This window comes from Callospermophilus lateralis, chromosome 11 (genome assembly GCF_048772815.1).
Source record: "Callospermophilus lateralis isolate mCalLat2 chromosome 11, mCalLat2.hap1, whole genome shotgun sequence".
NCBI lineage: Eukaryota > Metazoa > Chordata > Mammalia > Rodentia > Sciuridae > Callospermophilus > Callospermophilus lateralis.
This window is the reverse complement of record NC_135315.1, coordinates 106,100,934-106,109,884: the sequence shown is the minus strand read 5'-3', so window position 1 is coordinate 106,109,884 and position 8,951 is coordinate 106,100,934.

The following is an 8,951-nucleotide window of genomic DNA, read 5'->3' as shown; positions in this document are numbered from 1 at the left end:
GTAGATTATGATGTTATCTCAAGAGGCTAGCTAGAGGAAAGATTTCAAGTACTGAAACACATTTTACAACATATCACAAAAAATTAAGGAAATTGTGTTTGTGTGTGTGTGTGTTTGTGTAGTGCAGAATTTTAAATAACCACAGTAAAAACAGTATAATTGTGTGTGTGTTTGTGTAGTGCATAATTTTAAATAACCACAGTAAAAACAGTATTTATTCTTACATGTCAGTATCAAACCTTGTAAAGAGCTCTAAGTTGCCTAATTTTCTTTACAATACGATATTTAATAATAGAAATTATTCTTGAGTTGTAGACATACTTTGTATAAATATGTAAGTTAGTTTTGAAAATATCACAATTATGACTTATTATCTGCCATCTAAAAACTACAATTCCACTGAAAATTTTTTCTTTGACGACATAGAAGAAATGTATTTGAACTATGGAAGGAAGCATAAAGGTAATTGAGATTAATGTGAGAAAAAATATTGAGCAAGATTAATCCTATTGTTGCTGAGACTGATGATGCCTGGATACAGATGTTCACTTAGAAATTGGTAAATACTAGGTTTTCTCATAGAAAAAATAGAGTAAAAGGTAATATATGTCAAAACTGCAATTTAACTATTTGTAGAAATCAAGTATGTAAAGAAAGAATAAGAATTTTTAGAAGGATCATGAAGTACTCTATCATGGTAATAATCATATGTAATAATCATATTAGTCTCTCAGAACACACACAATAATTTGTTGTTATTCAAATATAGGCTGAATTGATGATTTTGGATGAACTACATTTTATTTTGAGTTAATATTTCTGTAGTATTTTTGATGTTACAGCAACCTTCTCTTTGGGACATTAGAGAATTTTGTATTGTAATCTGTTATAACTTTTATGATGCTTTGTAGTTGCTTCATTACTTCCATCTTCTCTGATAAAACTGTTATCTTTGTGGGTCAGGGTCATGTTTATAAGAAGGGGTTTCCCTTCTGGCACTGGCATCTGGTTTACAACACATAACATTCTATATATGAATTAGTGGAAGATTAAATGTATAAACATTTCAGAACACTCAAAAATCTGAATGTTTCTCCTTTTATGGTATTTTGAAAAGTACATATTTCTAAAATAGCCTTCAGGTCATAAAGTCATGATGAACACAATATCTAAGAAACAAAGTAAAAGCTTTAACTTGAATCTGACTGCTAATATCAAGTAAACACAAAAAAATGATAAACCCATGCCATCCAACTGTATGTTAGTATGAGACTGAAATATTTTTAAATGACAAATAATATTAGATAAAGTTTGCCTTGCTTGCAATGAAGGAGGGATGAATTTGTTAAGGAATAGCACATCCAAGAAGTCATTAGAACACTGCTCTTTCACAAATCTAGAATGATTTCATTTTTTCCATTTAAAAGTGATTGTGTTTCTAAAAATAGAAACTCTGTATGAGGCAAGTAAAAAAGTTTTTCACAATAGTATCATATTATTTTTTTTAAATAAAATAATATTTCACCCAGGTAGTATACTGAAGCTCTCAGCACTAATAAGACATTTCCAGAGGCACTGCTGGCAGCACAGTTCCTGACAGATTCTCTCTGGGAAGGTCTAACCTCAGGAATGTAAAATCCTGGTTCTCTGGTTGCCATGACTATCAGAGGAAGAAGGGAGACAATGAGCACCATCTGAGAGTTCTACTATTGCCTGTGATTGTGAGACATGAATGTAAAGATGTTAAGGCAGCCTGTGTGTCTCTTTTTTGTATCATATTTACAATTCATTGCAAAAAAATTATTATCAACTTATTGAAACTTTAAGAAAATGTAATGAAAGTCATTGGTTTTGTTGAAATAATTAAAAATGGTCGTTTTCTATTTTCTCATTATTTATTTCAATTTTGTATTTTTTTGTTTCATGTATAGGCAATTATTTGTGCACATTTGAAGTCTATGCATTTCATTATATTCTATGTAAGTAGATTCACAAAAGACTATAACTATAGCCAAAATTATTTATTGGAGCATATTAAAAATACACTGGTGAGTTTAATTGTGACATATTTGAGCATGCATACTATGTAATTTGAAAGTTTTGCTTCAATACCTCCCCCTTTATTTTTGTGACATCCCATTTTTTTGTTCCCTTTTTTTCTTTCTAGTTTTTGCATATAAGCAAAAACATGATGTTCATTTTTTTAGTGTGATTTCTTTTTTTTATAATGCTCTCAAATTTCATGTATTTTCCTGTAAAGGACATAGTTTCTTTCCTCTGTATAGCTGAATAAACATCCATTGTGTAAAAATGTCATTTTTACCTGTTCATCTGTTGACAGATAGCTAGGCTAATTCCAAAACTTGACTTTGGTTAATTGTGCTGTAATAACATGGGTATTCATGTTTCTAAAAATATGCTGACTTTAATTCTTTTAAATAAAAAATGAGGATGGAATTCTTTCCTATGAATATGGGCAATATAGCTGGATCTTGTGATAGGTCACTTTTAGTTTATGAGGAATCCCTATTCTTAGTTGTGCTAATTTACATTCCAACCAACAATATATAAGAGTTCCTTTTTCCCTGCATCTTCACCAGCATTTATTGTTAACAGTATAATTGATAATTTCCATATGATGAGTGAGATGAAATCACTGTGTAATTTGGATTTTCAATTCCCTGATGGCTAAAGTTGTTGAATAATTTTTACAGAACTATTGGAGATTTGTGCTACTTATTTTAAGAACTGACTTTATAGTTAATTTTCCCCTTTACTCAATGGGTTATTTTTGTTTTGTTCTGTTTTGTTTTCATGTTGAGATTTTTTAATTCCTTATACATTCTGGATATTAATCATCTGATAGAAAAAGAATTGGAAACTATTTTCTCTTATTCTATAGGCTGTCTCTTCCTTCCTAATTCTTTCCTTTGATGTACAGGGGATTTTTAATTTAGTACAATTCCTGTTACCAATCTTGGTGCTACTTCCTGATTTATAGAAAGTCATTGTCTCCACCTATATATTGAACAGTTGCTCCGCTTCTTCCTTTTTGACATTATGAAGTGTCAGGTTTTATATTTAAGTCTTTGATTTATTTTTAGTTGACTTTTGTGCAGAGTGAGAGGTACAGATCTAGTTTTATTTTTCTATGTATGAGTGTCCAGTTTTGCAGCCCCATTTTTCAAAGCTTTCTTTTCTGCAGTGTATTTTTAGGTTGCTTCATCAAGTTTCAGATGATTGTAGCTGTGTGGGTTTGTCTCTGTACTTTCTATTCTATTACATTGATTTGTGCATCTGATTGTATGACAGTACCATGCTTTTGGGGAACTATGGCTTTGTAGTATAATTTTAAATCATGTTATGTGGTGCTTGCAGCAGAGTTCCTTTCCTTGGTATTGTCTTTAAAGTTTGTATTTTGTTCTTCCATATGAATCTTATATTATTGTTATAGTTCTGTGATGAAAGTCAGTAGAATAGCAATAGGGATTCCCCTGAATCAGTAGATCATTTTTGGTTCTTTTAAGGTTACTATTTCTTCCTAACCACAAATATAGAGTTTTTCATCTTCTAGTATCTTATTCAATTTATTTCTTCAATGTTTTATAATTTTCATTGTAGAAGTCTTTCACCTCCTGAGTGAGGTTTATTCCTATTCTTTTCTTCTTTTTTATCCAATTGTTACTAGAATTCTTTACTCAATTTATTTCACATTGAATTAATTGCTGACATATGATTACATTGGGCTCATATGATTAGATTGGGCTCACCTGGATAATATATGTTAGATTAATTCCATATTAACCAAAGGCTATTAACTATTGATTTGTCTGTGTTGTTTATATCTTGTCAAATTGCTGAATATGTTTGTGAGTTCCAGAAGTATTCTGGTGGACCCTTTAGAGTCTTCTAAATATAGAAATTATCATATGCAAATAGGGATAATTTTACTTCTTCCTTTTCTATTTAGATCCCTTTTACACTTTTCTCATAGTTAATATTGACTGAGCAGAAGACATGATTTCATAACTTGAAAAGAGATTCAATATCTACAGAAAAAGTCTTGGACAAAATTTAACAATCATTCATAACCCTGAAGAAATTAGAGACAGAAGAACTTACATCAACATAATAAAGGCTATATGTGACAAACTCATGTCAGCATCATACTTAATGGGAAAAATTAAAAGTATTTTCTTTCAGATCAGTAAGGAAATAAGGTGTTCAGACTCACCACTTCTATTCAATATCATACTTTAATTTTAGCCAGAGCAATTAAGCAGAAGAAAAGTCTAGGAAAATGTTATACTTTTAAACAATATCATATGATTTGGATTACTATATATATATATATATATATATATATATATATATATATATATATATATATATATACCTTTGCAATTATTTTGAAGAATTTGTTTTGTATTATCCTGTCTGAATTTGATACTGAGTGAAACAAATGTCATTGTACACTATCAGAACTAAATTCAGTTCAGGTGTAAAGTACAAAATAAAGAAAATTTAATATAGGAGAATTTGATTTTCAGAAACCATCCATCATATTGCCACAATGTAGGCAAAGTCTTTATAATCTAATCATTTCTTCAAAAAAATAAAAAAGCAACTCTCTGGGTTTATTTTATATGTTTACCAGCAAAAACATATTGAAAATGTCTTCCTTTTTAAGGAAAATTTTAGTTACATTGAATACAATCTTTCTTCCAGGTAATTTTGAAACTGAAAATTTTATTCTATGGTCTTCTTGTTTGCAGCAATACATGAAGAATCCCATTAGTTTTACTCAGAGAAATCCTTGAGTTTTGCTCAGCTTTCTCTCTCTATTGCCTTGATTCTTTGGTCTTCAGCAAGGCTTACTATTTTAGGAAATTTCCTCAATGGAAATCTTAACCTATTAGTTTTCTATCACTGTGTAACAATTAGTACAAATCTAACTACTCAAACAATACAAGTCTAAGAAAGGCAGATAAATTATTTTTCATTGCTTTACAGTTCTATAGCCCAGAGGTTTGAACAGGCTTAACAGGATTCTCAACTTCTATGTCAAGGCTGAAATCAAAGTGTTGTCAAGGTGGGGATATTCTCTAGAATCTCTGGGAAGGAAATTCCTCCAAGCTCATCCAAGTTTTTGGGATTTGGTTGTAAGACTGGGGTCTCTTTTTACTTTCTGCCTGTTCACTGGGTACTGCTCAAAGCTTCTAAGTGATCATGGTCCCTGTTACATGCCCCATACACCTTTAATCCAGAAGTAATACTGCCAGTCTTCACATGCCTCAGAACTCTCCTTTCGACCATAAATTAGACTTTGCTTTTAAATGACTCAAATGATTAGATTGGGCTCACCTGGATAATATATGTTAGATTAATTCCATATTAACCAAAGGCTAGCCTGAATTTCATATATCATATCCCTATGACAAGGAATACAACACAATCACATGCATCATACCTCAACATGCAAATAGCTTGGATTTTGGTGGGAAAACTGAGTAGCAGAATTTTTTATTTCTTCTGATTACAATTATAGCTGGAAATAGTTTTTTTTTTAATATTCGCTTTTGAAATTCACAGAAAACCTAATATCCAGTATGCTCCAGAAACAATAGCAGTGATATGGGCTCTGTGGGATCATCCCGTGAAGAGCTTTATGGACACTGCACACCCCAGTATAGTGGAGGGAATCACCTAGAATTTCTTGACCTTTCTGGAGAACATAAAGTGACTTAATAAGCCAATGGTTGCCTGAGAGAATGGAAAAAGAGCTTCTGTTACAGGAGAAGTGGAAGTCTTTGCTGTTGCACAGTTGGCTGCAGTAAAGTTCTTTAGGAAAAGGGTAAAAGGGTGAAGGGAGGTAGCACAAGCACAAACCAGCAAAGCATAACATCTGCTGGCTACAGGGACAGAAAACAAAAAGAGAAGATCCAAGGGATTAAGTATAGAACTACATTTACTAAATGTCGAGAACATCTTTAGCAAGCCCCTTGCCCTTTGCAGAAAGAAAAGACATACTTCAACAGCTGGAGGTATCCAAAGAAATTATGTACACCAGCTATACTGGGGTGACCATGAAGCACTCTGTACTGATAAAAAGGATCTCATGAACTGGAAACAAATAAGGGATGACAACCTGCACTTCTGTAAGTGATTAAACTGTGAATTAGACAATGATGGCAATATTAATCATATCACTAGATCTGAGTATACTAAATTGAAATAAAATTATTTGCTCAGGCAAATTGGGGATCAAAAGAAAATCTGAACTTACTTCTAGAAAACAATGAAAAGTCACCTTTCTTCCCATGTAAATCTTAGCAGATAAATTTGATTCAGTGTTAGTTCCACTTTATAAACACATAAAAGGGAAATGACTATCTTGTCAATCTACATGATCAGTGGACCCTGAGAGCATGCATAGAACTCCCTTTTTTTAATACTTACTGCATATTTGTGGGTGATGAAGCACATGCCCTTTGAGATTTAGATAATAGAAGTCTCATACAGGTGCTCATCAATGAGCAAACAGAAAAATACTTAGTCCTAGATACAGGCAGAGCAATTCATGCACGTGTGTGTGTGTGTGTGTGTGTGTGTGTGTGTGTGTGTGTGTGATTTGTACTTTCTGAAGAACAGGGGCTCTTTCTCAAAATAGTCCTTCACCATTTATTAATTTTTTAGTTGGAAATGATATGGAATTGTCATTGTAATTTCATGTAAGCAATAGAAAAGTTGGTGGGGCCAGTTATTGACTTGTGTTTAACATGAATAGTTTGTGGAAAAATCTGTCCTTATAACTTTGGTTATTTTAGAACTACAAGAAAATGGAGATATTACAGTTATTTTATCTTCCTTTCAAGGCAAAGAGGAATATACAGGGTCAGTTATTTACCTCTTGCTGTGACATATCCTCAAAAATCTCTTTGAAAGATCTTGTATAAATTAATTCATATTATGCCCTCCTTTTCAAAAGCCTGAAAAGGGGAAAAAACTTTATTTCAATATATCAAAAGTTGCACTGTGTATCACTATATTTTCCAACCCCTTTTATTCTGCTTCTCTCTTCTATTTAAAAGTCATACATTACTTTCCAATTTCCATTTGGGATATATATATATATATATATATATATATATATATATATATATATATATATATATATATTTTTTTTCCTAACAAAAGCACCTTTGAGAGTGAGGCTTTTGTAATATTGATGACCACACTCATGTGTATAGCTATTCCCCATTCTTCCCCTGACCCTACCAGAAAATAAAACACTGAAGATGAAAGTGATATTGCAAGTTGAACTTTGTAACATTATTGTTCATACTTAAGTAAGAATTTTTATTGTCTTACTGTGTTTATACAGCATAAAATATCAAAATGATTTCAAAATAATATTTTTAAAGATCTGGTGATACAAAGATGATGTCAAAATTCCCAATTCAAATAGCTCAAAGCCAGTCTGGAGTATTGGCTCAGTGACAGAGTGCTCTCCTGGCATGTGTGAAGCACAGGGTTTGATCCTTGGCACCACATAAAAATAAATTAATTAAATAAATGTGCTGTGTCTACCTATAACTAAAATAATAATAATAATAATAATAATAATAATAATAATAAATTGATAATAATAAAATAACTCAAACCCTAACAGCAGAAACAGGAAGAACAACCAGCCTCACCAGGAAATATTAAATATATAATAAAGTTGAGGAGTCTGGAGGTAGATTCTCTAACCCAGTTAACTTCCTGATTCAAAATCTCTTGAATTCAGGACTTGATTCAGTTTAGGGCTAAATCCTGAGGAAAGCATGGACACATTCAACAAAACAAAAGTATGAGGCAAATTGTTTAAGTCTCACAAAGAGAAAAATGTGGAAAACCTGAAACAACATAGGCTTGCTCTGTATACCTACTAAGTGCAGCCCTGAGGAAATTGTGAAGTGAATTTGAAAGGGAAGTGGAAAACTAAAATCACAGTCTTCTACATCAAGTTATGAAGTCTACTTTATTTCAACAGTAATATGGAGTTCCATAGAAAATTTTATAAGAGAGGAGTGATACAATTTATTTGTAATTTTAATTTCAAAGAGAAGTCATATTGGATGGATTAAACCAAAGAAGTTCTGATCAAATTTTGTTTCGGCCATGGGCAAAACATGTGTACATGGGTAACTACATATTTCTGGGCCTCAGGTTGTTCATCTCTACTATAGTATTTGCAAGTAAATTTCTGTGACTTAATATTGATGCTTGAAATGTTTGAAAAATAATCATATTTTATACTATATGGGGCATTCCTGTTGTTAGATGCTATAACATTGTATACAGAAATGATGTATTGGAAGAATCGGGTAAAATATAAACATTTCTGAGAGAAAAATGGTGAGTTTAAGTAACAATGGTATGTCAAATTAGTATGTGTTGACAATTATTAGAATTTGAGGTTGTCTATAAGGTATCTAGTTTGATTGGTGGAGTGCCATTTGATGCAGTGAATACAACAAGGATACATTAAAAGGAAGGAAATTCAAGTGCTTTATGTGTCTATAGTACTGGCAAATATCAATGCTTAGGCAAGAATTGGACATATGATAAAATTTTGGAACTTTCTCTATCAATGTGAATCTGGCTTTCTTAAAGTTCTCTTTTTATTGATCCTTTTAAGTTATGCATGATAGTAGAATATATTATGGTATAATTAATTATACAAGCATGGAATATAATTTGTTCTAACTCAGTGCTCAGTATTTCCCCTTCCCTTTTCTTCCTCCCATCCTGCATTCCTTACCCTCTATTCTAATGACCTTTCTGCTATTTACTTATAGGGTTTTTTTTTTTTAAATTAGTGTTTTTGGATGTACATGTTGGTGAGATTCACTGTGGTATAATCATATATGTACACAGGAAAGTTAGATCATATTAATTTCACT